Source organism: Ranitomeya imitator, chromosome 3 (assembly GCF_032444005.1).
Source record: "Ranitomeya imitator isolate aRanImi1 chromosome 3, aRanImi1.pri, whole genome shotgun sequence".
In the NCBI taxonomy this organism is placed as follows: domain Eukaryota; kingdom Metazoa; phylum Chordata; class Amphibia; order Anura; family Dendrobatidae; genus Ranitomeya; species Ranitomeya imitator.
In genome coordinates this window covers 178,010,684-178,027,439 of record NC_091284.1, presented here as the reverse complement: position 1 = coordinate 178,027,439, position 16,756 = coordinate 178,010,684, and the positions used below count along the sequence as shown (strand labels likewise).

The window sequence follows — 16,756 nt, the reverse complement described above, 5'->3', positions numbered from 1 at the left end:
GTTTTGGAGGAAATTTTTATTTTCCAAAGCGGTTTGGAAGAGTTTCTATAGGCTTTTTTGGGGAGATTTTTTTTCTCTGAAGCATTTTTTGCATCCTGTTGACTGGACAGTGCCAAGTTTGTAGGATTTTCCATCATGTAGCAGTTCAACAAAGTAATATGCACTTTCTTTTCTTCCATGAGACTTTTTTCAAAACCCTGAAGCAGAATAAAATATTTCATAGACTGAACATGTGAACAGCAATGTGGTTTTACAACAGACATGAACTGGAAGAATATTTCAAGCATAATATTTCAAGTATCTTTTTGAGTGAATTTGCTACAAAAGACTCCTAAAACACTGTTAGCACATACCCTAATAGGGACGTTATTAACAGAAGACCATATGCCATATTCCTGAAGCCTCTATTCTCTTCTCTGACAAGTAGCAAACTTTAGTCAAACTCATTAATGCATATGTTGGTAAAATTCTACAAATATTATGCATTACAAACATAAACTAAACTTTTTCAAACATCAGTCATGATGTAATAACTGCTTTCCCTTGCAGGCAGGACACATACATCTTCAGTTAGGTAGTAGCAGGCCCATAGTACAACAAAACTAATTTTTCTGCAAACTGCTTTACTTGCCCCTAATCATGCTGATTATACTGTATGAAACAAGTGGGTTGTTGTTTCAAAGTCCAAGGCTAGGTTCACATTAGTGTTTCTGTGCGCGACGTATCATCTGCATACACAAACGCATGCCAAAACGCATTTACATGCATGCTTACACTGTGTTTTTTATCTGCATCAGCTTAAGCATGACTCCAAAAAACTGCTGCTTGTGCATGCGATTTTGCATGCATTTGCGTTGTTTATGTGCATGTGTTCGATATTTCCAGGAGAATTTGGGTATGCAGAAAATTCTGTTCCAGTAGAATTTCCTTGACACAATCCACACACAATGGGTGTGTCTCATGGGATTTCTATATACAGTTATATGAAAAAGTTTGGGCACCACTATTAATCTTAAGCTTAATGTTTTATAAAAAAAATTTTTTATAAAACATTAAGCTTAAGATTAATAGGGGTGCCCAATCTTTTTCATATAACTGTATAGACCCTGCACAGATGAAAGATGGGGGTCTTCAGGTCCTTTTTGAAGGTTTTGATGGTAGGCGAGAGTCTAATATGTTGTGGTAGAAAGTTCCAGAGTAGGGGTAATGTGCGGGAGAAATCTTGTATGCGATTGTGGGAAGAGGAAATAAAAGGGGAGTAGAGAAGGAGATTTTGTGAGGATCGAAGTTTGCGTGCAGGTAAGTACCGGGAGACGAGGCCACAGATGTATGGTGGAGACAGGTTGTGGATGGCTTTGTATGTCATTGTTAGGGTTTGAACTGGAGTCTTTGGGTAATGGGGAGCGAGTGCAGGGATTGACAGAAGGGAGAGCAAGGGAATGGCGGGGGAACAGGTGGAGATTGGAGGAGTGCAAGAGTGTTACAAGGGAGGCCACAGAGCAGAAAGTCAGGGCGGGAGATGATGAGGGCAGGGACCAGGGTTTTTGCAAATTCTTGGTTGTGGAATGTACGGATCCGTGAAATATTTTTGAGGTGAAGTTGGCAGGAAGTGGAAAGGGATGGTATATGTGGTTTGAAAGAGAGATCAGTGTCAAGGATAACCCCAAAGCAGTCAGCTTCTGGGACTGGGGAGAGTGGGCAGCAGTTTACTTTAATGGATAGGTCTGTTGGGGGGGATTGAGTGAGATGGGGGAAAGATGATGAGTTCTGTTTTATTCATATAAAATTTTAGAAATCTAGCAGAGAAGAAGGATGAAATAGTGGACAGACATTGTGGGATTCTGGTTAGTAGGGTGGTGATATCTGGTCCAGAGATGTAGATCTGTGTGTCATCAGCATAGAGGTGATACTGAAAGCCGTGAGATTCTATGCGCTGTCCCAGGCCAAATGTTTAGATGGATAAGAGCAGGGGCCCTTTTACTGAAGCTTGCGGGACTCCGACAGATAGGGGGTGCGGTGAGGAGGTGGCGTGCGAGTGGGAAACACTGAATGTCTGGTATGATTTGATCCAAGATAGGGCCAAGTCTGTGATGCCAATAGATGAGAGAGTCTAAAGTAATAGGGAATGGTCCACTGTATCAAAGGCAGAGGACAGGTCCAAGAGGAGGAGGACAGAGTATTGTCACTTGGCCTTGGCGGTTAATAGGACATTGCTGACCTTAGTTAGGGCAGTTTCAGTGGAGTGGTGTGGCCGAAAGCCAGATTGTAAACGGTCGAAGTGGGAGCAAAAAGAGAGGTGGGTGGACAGTTCAAGATGGACGTGTTGTTCCATAGTTTTGAGGCATAGGGGAGAAGTGATATGGGGTGATAGCTAGATGCAGAGGATGGGTCAAGAGAGGGCTTTTTGAGGATATATGTAATTGAGGCATGTTTAACGCTTGAGGGGGAAACACCAGTTGTTAGTGGTAGGTTGAAGAGATGGGTTAGGGTTGGGATGAATACATTTCAAAAACCTGACCTGCACATCCAAACATAGACACAGTGTGAACAGGTGCTGAACCTAGAGTCGCCAACTCGCATATAGTTAAGTAAATAAGGCAGCACACTGCAGCGCTAAAACATGCAAACTTGAAAACACGAAATTTGAACTGCATTACTGCACTAGAAATATGAAAAATGAGAGCTTTTAGCGCATAAAAATGGCCAATTTTATGTGTACCTGGTAGCCTCTTTACGGCATCTCTCTTATACCAGGTCCTACGCTTGCCTTCCTCACTGAGAATAAACGTCTCCATCTGAATGGGTGCATGTGAAACGTCTTCTTAGACTAAAATTCTCTCTCTCTCTGTGGAGGGGTATTGGACCTGCTGTAATTAAAACACCTGAAGCTAGGGGGCGGAGTGCACGATCAGAAGGCTAGAGAATACATTTCAAAAACCTGACCTGCACATCCAAACATAGACACAGTGTGAACAGGTGCTGAACCTAGAGTCGCCAACTCGCATATAGTTAAGTAAATAAGGCAGCACACTGCAGCGCTAAAACATGCAAACTTGAAAACACAAAATTTGAACTGCATTACTGCACTAGAAATATGAAAAATGAGAGCTTTTAGTGCATAAAAATGGCCAATTTTATGTGTACCTGGTAGCCTCTTTATGGCATCTCTCTTATACCAGGTCCTACGCTTGCCTTCCTCGCTGAGAATAAACGTCTCCATCTGAATGGGTGCATGTGAAACCTCTTCTTAGACTAAAATTCTCTCTCTCTCTGTGGAGGCTTTTTTGAAATGTATTCTCTAGCCTTCTGATCGTGCACTCCGCCCCCTAGCTTCAGGTGTTTTAATTACAGCAGGTCCAATACCCCTCCACAGAGAGAGAGAGAATTTTAGACTAAGAAGAGGTTTCACATGCACCCATTCAGATGGAGACGTTTATTCTCAGCGAGGAAGGCAAGCGTAGGACCTGGTATAAGAGAGATGCCGTAAAGAGGCTACCAGGTACACATAAAATTGGCCATTTTTATGCGCTAAAAGCTCTCATTTTTCATATTTCTAGTGCAGTAATGCAGTTCAAATTTCGTGTTTTCAAGTTTGCATGTTTTAGCGCTGCAGTGTGCTGCCTTATTTACTTAACTATATGCGAGTTGGCGACTCTAGGTTCAGCACCTGTTCACACTGTGTCTATGTTTGGATGTGCAGGTCAGGTTTTTGAAATGTATTCTCTAGCCTTCTGATTGTGCACTCCGCCCCCTAGCTTCAGGTGTTTTAATTACAGCAGGTCCAATACCCCTCCACAGAGAGAGAGAGAATTTTAGTCTAAGAAGAGGTTTCACATGCACCCATTCAGATGGAGACGTTTATTCTCAGCGAGGAAGGCAAGCGTAGGACCTGGTATAAGAGAGATGCCGTAAAGAGGCTACCAGGTACACATAAAATTGGCCATTTTTATGCGCTAAAAGCTCTCAATTTTCATATTTCTAGTGCAGTAATGCAGTTCAAATTTCGTGTTTTCAAGTTTGCATGTTTTAGCGCTGCAGTGTGCTACCTTATTTACTTAACTATATGCGAGTTGGCGACTCTAGGTTCAGCACCTGTTCACACTGTGTCTATGTTTGGATGTGCAGGTCAGGTTTTTGAAATGTATTCTCTAGCCTTCTGATCGTGCACTCCGCCCCCTAGCTTCAGGTGTTTTAATTACAGCAGGTCCAATACCCCTCCACAGAGAGAGAGAGAATTTTAGTCTAAGAAGAGGTTTCACATGCACCCATTCAGATGGAGACGTTTATTCTCAGCGAGGAAGGCAAGCGTAGGACCTGGTATAAGAGAGATGCCATAAAGAGGCTACCAGGTACACATAAAATTGGCCATTTTTATGCGCTAAAAGCTCTCATTTTTCATATTTCTAGTGCAGTAATGCAGTTCAAATTTCGTGTTTTCAAGTTTGCATGTTTTAGCGCTGCAGTGTGCTGCCTTATTTACTTAGGGTTGGGATGAAGACTGTGGTGAGATTTGGGATGAAGTGGGATGGGATTGGGTCAAGTGCACAGGTGGTGAGATGTGATCTTGAGATTAGAGTGGAGAGTTTATCTTCTGTAATGGTGGAGAAGTTGGTTTTGGAGGTGGAGGGCTGGGCAGTTAGGAGGAAGGGCTTTGGGGGTTGTCGACCAAAACTGTCTCTAATGTTATCAATCTTCTGCTTGAAAAATGAGGCAAAGTCTTCAGCTGAGATGAGTGGAGAGGGAGGAGGTGCTGTGGGACGGAGGAGAGAATTGAAGGTATTGAATTGCTGTTTAGGGTTGTGATACAGGGAGGATATGAGAGATGAGAGAGATGTTTAGCTGTGGCGAGTGTGGCCTTGAAAGTAGTGAGGGACTGTTTGAATGCAATGAAGTCCTCGTTGGAGTGGGATTTTTTCCATCTCTGCTCTTCGAGCCTGGAAGCCTGTCTCGGTTCTTTGGTCAGGCTGGCGTGCCAGGGTTGTCTATGGTATGTGTATGGCTTTGGTATGTGTGAGAGGGGCAACCGATTCCAGAGCTGCATCTATTGTGATGTTATATAGTGGCAGCTGCATCCGTATTGTGTAAGCAACTTATGTCTGTAAGAGGTAGAAGGGATTCAGAGAGTAAGTGTAGATCAAGGATTTTAAATTTCTGCAAGGGTATGTGAGTTTGTGAAGTAGGGATTGTGGACCTGGAGAGGAGAGGAAAGAGAATGTAAGTAGATTGTGGTCAGAAAGAGGAAGAGGTGAGTTAGAGATATTGGATAGGGAGAAGAGGCGGGTGAAGATGAGGTCCAGTGAGTGGCTGCAGAAGACCATTGAGTGAGGCCTAAGGTGGAAGTGGGAGATCGAAGCTTAGTGGCAGCTGAGAGGGAAGTGTCAATCGGGATGTTGAAGTCGCCCAAGATGATAGTGGGGATGTCAGTGGAGAGGAAATTAAGTAGCAAGGAGATGAAGTGGTCGAAGAAGGTGGTGGCTGGCCCTGGGAGGCGGTAAATGACAGCCAGTTGGAGGTTGGAGGGGGAGTAGATGCTCACAGAGTGCACCTCAAAGGAAGGGAGGGTAACAGAGGGTGGCGGTGGGATTGGAGTGAAGGAGCAGCTATCTAACAGGAGAAAACCAACTCCTTCCACCATGCTTACAGCTGGGGCGGGGGGTGTGGGAAAGGTGGAATCCACCATACGAGAGTGCAGCAGGATAGACAGTGTCAGAGGGGGTGAGCCAGGTTTCAGTGATGGCGAGGAAGGAAAGTTTATGGGTATTGAAAAGATCGTGGATGTAGGAAAGTTTGCTGCAAACAGAGCGAGCGTTCCATAGAGCTCCTGCTAGTGGGACTGGGGAAGCGGGGGCTGGGCAAATGGGTATAAGTTTAGAGAGGTTACAGGAAGTTGTGATAGAGCATGGATGGGAGGTAGAAATGACTGTGGGAATGTGGTGAGTAGGACCAGGATTTGGAGCAATATCATTGGCAGTGAGGAGGAGCAGAGAAAGTGTTAGCAGGTGGGAGCAGGAGAAAGCATGAGGAGACTGTCTGTGTTTGGAGACAGAGGATTGTATGCTGAGGAACAGTTCTGAGGAGGAAGTGAGATGGATGGGGAGGATTGAAGAGATGAACAGTTCCTTACTTGGTGTAAGGATGAGGGGGGTTATCAGAAAGTGAAGGATTATAGGGGTGAGAGTGAAAACAAACAGAAACATTGCTTAGAGTGACTGTATCCAGTTACATTCAGTTCCCTTCTGGTTCAATTCTGGAATTAATTCTGATCTTCACACTTGAATGAATCATGCTTATAATATACACACTGCAGACTAAAGTCTTGGCAGATTTGTGCTGTGCAATATATGTGCAGCAAAGTGCATTCAGGTGTGAAGCAGAGAGGAATGGCCTGTGCTCCTCTTGTTCAGAGAATTAAGAGTGGACCAGATGCATATGATCAAGCTAAAGTAAACAATGTCATAAATAACACTGGGGTAAAGCTGGGGTTAGTTGATAGATGTACCAAGTGAATACTAGGAGCGGAGGTAAGAAGTCTGTGTGGAAAGCTGAGTGACATACCAAGTGAACACTAGAAGTAGAGGTAAGAAGTCTATGTGGAAAGCTTCAATCTTAATATTGATTTGTAATTGAAATTGGCTTTTGCCTTTGCTGTGTCTTGTGAAGAAGAAAGATGTCATCGTTGCTATTGGTAGCACCCCATCATTGAAGCCTGAGAGAGTCGTGGAGCCTACTACTCGTTGTACACCTAGCTGCGTGAAAACCCAGAGAAGTTTTTCAACTACACGAAGATGTCAGAGCAGAGCTTCAATGACTTGCTGCTACGTGTCTGAGGATCCATCACCAGGCAGGACACACAACTATGTCAAGCAATTCCTGCTGAGGAACGTGTGTTGGTGACCCTGAGGTACGTAATTTTGAAAAAGAAACACATGTCATTAGTATTATTGTTATAAAAGCCACGTACTGATTTTTTTTTCTATTTTCTGTTCGTCAGATTCCTGGCTACCGGAGAGACCTTATCATCTCTACATTTTCAATTCCGGAATGGAGTGTCCACCTTTTCTGGGATAGTTGCAGCTGTGCTTTATGTGACATTCTGAGTGAAGAATTCCTCCCCCAACCCACAACTGAACTCTGGCTGGAAAATGCTGCAAAATTCCAGGACATTTGTAATTTTCCAAACTCTTTGGGTGCTGTGGACAGCAAACAGAGTTAAATTATGAAACCTGCTGGAAGTGGATCCAAGTATTTCAATTACAAAAAATACTTTTCCATTGTTCTCATGGCGATTGCAGATGCTGACTGTTGATGTGTTGCCGTGGACGTTGGCTCATTTGGATGAAGAAATGGCTCTCAGACTTTCAAAGACTCTGACATGGGCCAATGTTCGACCTCTTCCAAACACTGAAGGACCGCCAATGCCGTTTGTTGTGGTTGGGAATGAGGCATTTCAAATGTGTGCCAACCTCATAAAACTGTACTCAACTCAGGACTTTAATCACACCAAAAGGATTTACAACTACCGACTTACAAGGGCACAAAGAACTGTGGAGTGTGCATTTGGTTTGCTGGCATCTAAATGGCGCATTTTGGGAACAGCCATCAATCTAAAAACTGAGCCAATAGATGAGGTTGTCAAAGCATGTGTTGCTCTGCACAATTACACCCTGGCAAAAGAGCAACACAACTTAGAACTTGAGGAACCTGTTGCTAGCACATTGCAGGATTACCAAGATCACCCTCTGAGGACTACAGTGGAAGTTGTCCAAATGAGGAATAACTTTGCTGCTTACTTTGTTTCGGATATTGGAAGTGTGGCATGGCAAGACGAAATGGTTTAATCCGCTTGTAAGTAAATGTACCTGTAATGTTTGCTGACTTTAATAATAACAACACCTCCACTGGAACACCCGTTACTACTTCACTCAACAATACAATACATACATGTGTGTTTTCAAATAAAGAGACAAAGAAAACACAGGTATTGTGAACACAAAAGTAAATTTTTATTAACAAAAATACAAAAAATTGTTTCTTTTACATACATTAATTTAACCAATAAATTACAATCGGGTTTAGGTTCGGGGTCTGTCCGATAGTGTGATATTCTAAACCTGGGGGTGTTGGGCTGGGATGATTGGGCAATAAAATGTAGGACTGGGTCACAGATGGTGTGGTCTACGATGTCACGGATGGGACTAAATAATTGGGCAGATGACACATTGGGAGCAGATGGAATTTTGGGAGAAGACGACATATTAGGAGTTGAACATAAATTGGTAGGGATAGACACATTAGAAGGGAGAAATCCAAGAGAAGGTGGAGACAGATTGGAAAATAAAGACACAATGGGAGGTGAGGGTGGAGGTGGTGGGTAATTTTTTGGTGACCTTTTCTTCTCCCGGTCTTTACTTTCGGGTGTTGAGCAGAGTCAGTACTGGGCACCTGGTGTTTGGTGTTCCCTCGGTGTTTCTTACTTGCATGTTGCAGGGGTGCTGCACTCGGCTGCGTGGTGGAAGCTGCATGCTGCAGGGGTGCTGCACTCAGCTGCGTGGTGGAAGCTGCATGCTGCAGGGGTGCTGCACTCAGCTGTGTGGTGGAAACTGCATGTTGCAGGGGTGCTGCACTTGGCTGCGTGGTGGAAGCTGCATGCTGCAGAGGCGCTGCACTTGACTGTGTGGTGGAAGCTGCATGCTGCAGGGGTGCTGCACTGTGCAATGTGATGTAGCTGGGAACTGGAGGAACTACCATAATGTCCAGTGGTGGTGGTGGAGGATAGTTGTCTTGTGCTGTCATCAGTTGTTTATCTGATGTGTATCCAACTCCTTGAGATGTGTGCAGTGGTGCTGGCATCTTCTGCCACTGATGCTGTGCTGGCCCTTGTTGCTGTGTAGGCAAATGAAAGTGTGCCTGCTGGTGATTTCCTGCCTGTGGATGGTAGGTTTGGGACTGCTACAAGGCCTCGCTGTAAGCAGCCTGACAGGCCTTCATTATATACAGCTGGAGTTCAGGCAGCAGGTTCTCTAACACGCCCTGCTCTATTGCAGAAAAAAATGTCGAGACGGTCTCTGAAGGTCAGCTTCCAGGTGGTCAAGGCGTCTATGGACTTCCTGGAAAAGTGTGTTCACCTGAGTGAACCCACTATCTAGTCTTTCTACAACTGCCCTCATCCCATCCTGTAAGATCGAGCTTAAGTGAATAAACTTGGGCATGATTGACCTCTCCCAGGCCCTCTTTTTCGTAATGACAATACCCAATAAAACCAGTGGTGGAGGGCTGGGAGCGGGGAAAACCTGATGCACCATCTGCCGGTTCCCCAGCCTGTGAAAACTGCCTGGTTGCTCCATCACTGGTGGATGACTGGGACTGTTTGTTGGCTGGTCAAAAAGGGTTCGTTACAACTGATGATGATCCAGGTTCTGTGGTGTTGCTCCAGGTTCTGTATGTAAAATAAATTAAAAACATTACAAAAAAAAAAATAATTACCGTATATACTCGAGTATAAGCTGACCCGAGTATAAGCCGACGCCACTAATTTTGCAACAAAAAACTGGGAAAACTTATTGACTCAAGTATAGGGTGGAAAATGCAGCAGCTACCGGTAAATGTCAAAAATAAAAATAGATACCAATAAAAGTAAAATTAATTGAGACATCAGTCGGTTAAAGGGCCACTGTCACCCCCCTCCAGCCGTTATAAACTAAAAGAGCCACCTTGTGCAGCAGTAATGCTGCATTCTAACAAGGTGGCTCTTTTAATTTTTTGTTCATGTATTCCCAAAATAAAGTGCTTTGAAATTAATCCAAAATACCTGTCTTTGTCCATGGAGGCGGGTCCTCACTCCCCAGCTTGAACTAGTACTCTGCCGTCACTCCAATCTTCAGGGGCTTTCAGCGCCGCCCCTCCGCGCTGTTTTCGCTTCAAAACCGGTGCCTGCGCTGTGTGGAACTGTGTGGGGCAGGCGCAGTAAGCTCTGGCCGTCTGACGTAACAGCCAGGCTTGCAGACTGCGCCTGTGCGGGCAGTGCGGCCACCCACCTTGGGAATCCCTGCCCCGCACTGTGTTATGCATTATGCACAGTGCAGGGCTAGGATTCCTGGCCATGCGTACTGCATGTGTCAGACTGTCACCCAGGTCCCCCGCCTTACAGCGTCTGTCTATTCAGCTGAAGTAAAAGTCCATTGGCGTTCGATGAAGGATCGCTTCAATAAGGATATGAGAGAGGAGATTCAGGTTTGAAGTGGTGCTGCTCCAAAAGTCACGAAATACAAATACCATCACATGGTATATTTCCTGAGGCCAGCGGTTGCTCAGTGAATATGAGTATATTTTGTGTTGTATTACTATAAACTGTATGCATGGCCATGTGCAATGTTTTTACTATATAAACTACCGTATATAATCGAACAAAAGCCGAGATTTTCAGCCAAAAAAAATGGACTGAAAGTGCCCCTCTCGGCTTATACTCGAGTCATGATTGGCGGGGGGTCGGCAGGTGAGGGGTAGTGACTACGGTTACATACTCACCAGCTCCTGGTGCTCCTGACGCGGTACCTGCATGTCCCATGGTCTCCGGCGCCGGCAGCTTCTTCCATCATTTTTTTTTACTGCAGCAGCAGGATTATATGTGGCACATTGTTATATGGAGCATCTATGGGGCCGTAATGAACTGTATGGAGCATTATATGTGGCACATTGTTATATGGAGCATCTTATGGGTCCATAATGAACTGCATGAAGCATTACATGTGGCACATTGTTATATGGAGCATCTATGGGGCCATAATGAACTGTATGGAGCATTATATGGGGCACATTGTTATATGGAGCCTCTATGGGGCCACAATGATCTGTATGCAGCATTATATGTGGCACATTGTTATATGGAGCATCTATGGGGCCATAATGAACTGTATGGAGCATTATATGGGGCACATTGTTATATGGAGTATCTATGGGGCCACAATGATCTGTATGCAGCATTATATGTGGCACATTGTTATATGGAGCATCTATGGGGCCATAATGAACTGTATGGAGCATTATATGGGGCATTATATGGGACACACTGTTATATGGAGCATCTATGGGGCTATAATGAACTGTATGCAGCATTATATGTGGCACATTGTTATATGGAGCATCTATGGGGCCATAATTAACTGTATGGAGCATTATATGTGGCACATTGTTATATGAAGCATCTTATGGGGCCATAATGAACTGCATGGAGCATTATATGTGGCACATTGTTATATAGAACATCTTATGGAGCCATAATGTACTTTATGGAGCACTATATGTGGCACATTTTTATATGGAGCATATTATGGGGTCATAACCAGCATTTGTGCAGCAATATATGGGCCAAATATTTGTATGGAGCATCTTACGGGACCATAATCAGCATTTGTGCAGCATTATATGGTTCATATTTTAATATGGAGCATCTTATGGGGCCCATCATAAATTTTATGGAGCATTAAATGGGGCATATTTTGTATGGAGCATCTTATGGGGCCCATCATGAACTGTATGGAGCATTATATGGGGCTCCCGATTCACTGTGAAGGGGGAAGAAAATAAATAAATAAAAAATTCCAAAACAAGGCACCTATATTTACAGGGTCACTGATGCGTCAGACCACATTGCAATACTTATGGAAATCCTTTCTGTCTTGTGGGGTGGTGTGGTCCCAATCAGCCAACATCAATCTGCCCACTTCTTCCCAGAGTCATCGAATCAATTCTGAGTCGGAATGCTGACGATCATGGGTGTCCCACAACGCTACTCGCTCTTGCACAAGAGGAATCAGTTTGTCATTGTCAATGAATGGTTTGCCATCCTCACGCTGTGGAACCTATACATCTAAGAAACAAAAAAAGACAAAGCAAAAAATAAATTATGAGTCATATAGTTTTAAAGATACAAAACTTAAACCAAATTCAATGACAACTCTGATAATGAAAAGACTACTTACACCCTGTCTTTCCTCCTCAGGATCTTGAGCACTACTACCCTGGGAAGATTAATTTCCACTGGACTGCTCCTGCTCTTCCGCACTGGAAGGTTCCTGTAAAAAAAATATATCATTTACCACATGTGTAATATTGACAGTCAATACATACCAATCAGTATAGCAAATGTGATTACTCCATCAGTGTCATGTCCACATTAGGAAGCATTCTGGTCTTCACTGGAGGACATGTTGGAATAGCAGGCAGCAATCAAGTGAAACACTAGATAACATAACAGGAAAGAACAGATAAGAAAAATTGAACTTGTTAAAAGAGCAGACAACAATATAGCCAAAGAAAAAAAAAGAAAAAAAAGGCAAAATTAAAAACACAATGGACGCCAAGACTTACATCACAGGCAGTAGTCCAACAGCACAACAGTCAGGCAGCACCAGGACAGCAGCACAACACCGGAACAACAGCACAACACCGGGACAGCAGCACACCCCCGGGACAGGAGAAATCATTGACAGGAGAAATCCGAGACAGGAGAAATCCGGGACAGGACTAATCCAGAACTGGAGCACCACACAGTGTACAAGGAATAGAAAGCAAAACACGAGATGCAAAGTGACAAAGAGTGTGAGACTGGGCAGAGCAACATAGTAATTGAAAAGTACAGAAACTCCTACTTACATTAAGTAGCAGCTGAGAGGGCCAGTACCACACCACCGGACAGGAGAAATCCAGGACAGGGGAAATCTGGGACAGGAGAAATCCGGGACAGGACTAATCCAGGACAGGAGCACTGCACAGTATACAAGAAACAGAAAGCAAAACATAAGGCACAAAGTGACGAAGAGTGTGAGACTGGGCAGAGCAACATAGTAACTGAAAAGTACAAACACTCATACTTACATTAATTAGCAGCTGAGAGGGCCAGTACCACACCACTGGACAGGAAAAAAAAAGGGACAGGAGAAATCCGGGACAGGACTAGTACAGGACAAGAGCAACGCACAGTCTACAAGGAACAGAAAGCAAAACATAAGACACAAAGTGATGAAGAGTGTGAGACTGGGCAGAGTGTGAGACTGGGCAGAGCAATATAGCAATTGAAAAGTACAGACACTCATACTTACAATAAGTAGCAGATGAGAGGGCCAATACCACACCACCAGACAGGGGAAAACAGGGACAGGAGAAATCCAGGACAGGGGAAATCCAAGACAGGAGAAATCTGTGACAGGACTAATCCAGGACAGGAGCACCGCACAGTCTACAAGGAACAGAAAGACAAAACATAAAGCACAAAGTGACCAAGAGTGTGAGACTGGGCAGAGTGTGAGACTGGGCAGAGCAACATAGTAATTGAAAAGTACAAACACTCATACTTACATTAAGTAGCAGCTGAGAGGGACAGTACCACACCACTGGTCAGGAGAAAACAGGGACAGGAGAAATCCAGGGCAGGGGAAATCCAAGACAGGAGAAATCTGTGACAGGACTAATCCAGGACAGGAGCACCGCACAGTCTACAAGGAACAGAAAGACAAAACATAAGGCACAAAGTGACCAAGAGTGTGAGACTGGGCAGAGTGTGAGACTGGTCAGAGCAACATAGTAATTGAAAAGTACAAACACTCATACTTACATTAAGTAGCAGCTGAGAGGGACAGTACCACACCACTGGTCAGGAGAAATCAGGGACAGGAGAAATCCGGGACAGGACTAGTACAGGAAAAGAGCAACGCACAGTCTACAAGGAACAGAAAGCAAAACATAAGACACAAAGTGATAAAGAGTGTGAGACTGGGCAGAATGTGAGACTGGGCTGAGCAATGTAGCAATAGAAAAGTACAGACACTCATACTTACCGTATTTTTCTGACCATAAGACGCACTTTTTTTTCCTCCAAATTTGGGAGGAAAGTGTAGGTGCGTCTTATGGTACGGATGTAGCATGTGGCGAGGGGGGCAGCAGTGAGTGGAATCGCACTGTTATCCCACGGTTTCCCCAGGAATCAGTGCTGGGGAAACCATGTGGTCCCGATGTTTAAGTGCAGTGAATATTCATTAGCTACTCCCCGCCCATCAGCTGAGCAGTGAGCCAGGAGAGGCAAATGAATACTGCACTTAAGCAGGGACACACATGGCTTCCCCAGCACTGATTCCTGCAGCTGCTGGGGAGATCCGTGTGTCCAGGGAAGAGGAGGCAGCAGCAGCAGGGTCCGGGGGAGAGGAGATCGCTGTACCTTCCTGGGCTGGAGGTGAGTGCTGTGCAGTGTGCACAAGGAGGACCTGTGATGATGTCAAAAGTGGGCGGGCTGGAGCATCCCATGGCAGCACAGAGCCCTCCCTCTTCTTGACATCATCACAGGTCCTTCAGACTCCAACACTAGAATCTGCTGGCTTCCATTACCTGTGCTGTGGAAAGGCAACAAGAGGGAGTGCTCTGTGTGCAGTCATGGGATGCTTTTACCTCACCACAGTGTGGCTGGCTGCCACAACTAAGAGGTAAGTCTTTCCAAAACACAATAAAGCACTCTGCCACTTCTTTAGTGAACTATAACTCCCAGCATGTCATAGGATCTGCAGGACATGCTGGGAGTTATAGTTCTCCCTTTGGATTTTAAAGCAGCATTCCAGTGTTATTTTGCAGTGCTGGAGTGGTGCTTTAAATATAAGCCCTGTGCCCCCATTCTTATACTCACCCTCCAGCATCTTCATATAGTACTTTACAGACACCACACTGGTCCCGCAGCTTCCAACATACTATTATATGTGGTGTTATTATATATAATAGTATGTTATTAAATATTTTACATTTTTTTGCTTCAAATATTTTTTTCCCTATTTTCCACCTCTAAAACCTGGGTGCGCCTTATAGTCCGGTGCGTCTTAAAGTCTAAAAAATACGGAAGTAGCAGCTGAGAGGGCCAGTACCACACCACCGGACAGGAGAAATCAGGGACAGGAGAAATTCGGGACTGGACTAATCCACGACAGGAGCACTGCACAGTCTACAAGGAACAGAAAGACAAAACAAAAGGCACAAAGTGACGAAGAGAGTGAGACTGGGCAGAGTGTGAGACTGGGCAGAGCAACATAGTAATTTAAAAGTACAGACACTCTCACTTGCATTAAGTAACAGCCGAAAGGGCCAGTGCCACACCACCGGACAGGAGAAATCCGGGACAGGAACACTGCAGTGTACAAGGAACAGAAAACAAAACATAAGTACAGAGTACAGACTGCAGTGAGAGAGACAGAGTATAGACAGCAGTGAGAGAGACAGACAGACATTTTCAAAGCTTCTAAACTTACATAGAGTCTTGAGATCACATCCAGATTCTTGAGAGTACTGGACTTCCAGTGTCAACACCCCCTTTTATACAGCAGGGATTTGGGTTGTGCTGAAATCAGTTCCTGGACATTCTCAGTCTGAAGTATGCATGGGCATCGAACGCATCCATGCTCATGTCCTTGCGTAACAATGCATTCCCATAGACAGTAATGCGTTGTTTTGACGTACTCATCTGCATGTGCATGCCTGCACATATTTCACGGCTCAAAAAATGCTACAAATTGCGTTTGGCTTGCACCGCGAAGCGACACACGGGGATGCATCCGCATACAAACTGATGCCAACGCATGTCCCTGTGTACACAATGTTAAATATAGGTATGCAAGACACATGCGGATCTTAGGAAAGGAGTACGCAGGTCTATGCTGCACACAGATACGCTAATGTGAACCTGCCTAAGTAAGTGATAGGACGAACTTCCTTCCATTGCTGAGACAGTATCTAAGCATGCTTTGGAGCCAAAAGTTTGTTATGTGCTGCCTCAATTGAAGCATATCATTTCTAATTCACTGGGAGAGCAAGTGGTCAATACAACTCAGACAGTAGAGTTCAGAAGCTCCACTGTCCCCCAGTCAAGCAACTTAAAGGGAACTTGTCACCCCCAAAATGGAAGTTGAGCTAAGCCCTCCAGCATCAGGGGCTTATCTACAGTAAGCCCCCGATGTATCCTGAAAGATGAGAAAAAGAGTTTATATGATACTCACCCAGGGGCGTTCCCGTTGCGGTCTGGTCCGATGGGCGTCCCATCTACATAGGATGATGTCCTCTTCTTGTCTTCACACTGCGGCTCCGGCGCAGGCTTTGTCTACCCTGTTGAGGGCACAGCAAAGTACTGCAGTTCGCAGGCACCGGGCCTCTCTGACCTTTCCTGGTGCCTGCGCACTACAGTATTTTGCTCTACCCTCAACAGGGCAGACAAAGTACGCCTGCGCCGGAGCTGCGGCGTGAAGACAAGAAGAGGACGTGATCGTAAGAAGATGGGAGGCCCCGGATCGGATTGCGACGCCCACCGCAGCGGGACTGCTCCTTGGTGAGTATAATCTAACCTCTTTTTCTCATCTTTCAGGTTACATCGGGGGCTTATCTACAGCATTCCCGAATGCTGTAGATAAGCCCCTGATGCCGGTGGTCTTAGCTCAACTTCCATTTTGGGGGTGACAGGTTCTCTTTAAGGGATACACTGGTCAAAAGATGCCTACTAATGAAATAGAGATCTTGTTTTCCTGATACAGAGCTTCAAATCTCCTCCAGCATTATAAATTCATTTTTAAAACCTTTCTACTAGGGAAACCTGGAGACTAGAGATGAGCAAACCTTTTAAGGTCTGATTTGCCAAACATTTTTACATTCGCCGATTATGTTCACCGAACATTTCGACAAACGTCCCTGAACCCCATTACATTTAAAGGGAACCTGTCACCCCCCTCAGGCATTG

General features: G+C 44.8%; 2 long non-coding RNA genes across 2 annotated transcripts; both read right to left on the bottom strand.

Moving 5' to 3' along the window:
• Positions 1-8,033: 8,033 nt before the first annotated feature.
• Positions 8,034-12,535, bottom strand: LOC138673066 (uncharacterized). The gene is made up of 4 exons (XR_011319808.1): positions 12,367-12,535; positions 12,152-12,237; positions 11,979-12,071; positions 8,034-11,866 (listed from the first exon to the last, which is right to left on the bottom strand). It is a non-coding gene; the product is annotated as an uncharacterized lncRNA (long non-coding RNA).
• A 122-nt stretch (positions 12,536-12,657) lies between these two features.
• On the bottom strand, positions 12,658-13,948 carry LOC138671982 (uncharacterized). Its single transcript, XR_011319513.1, has 6 exons — positions 13,833-13,948; positions 13,610-13,714; positions 13,354-13,490; positions 13,098-13,234; positions 12,874-12,979; positions 12,658-12,763 (listed from the first exon to the last, which is right to left on the bottom strand). It is a non-coding gene; the product is annotated as an uncharacterized lncRNA (long non-coding RNA).
• Between the last annotated feature and the right edge of the window lie 2,808 nt (positions 13,949-16,756).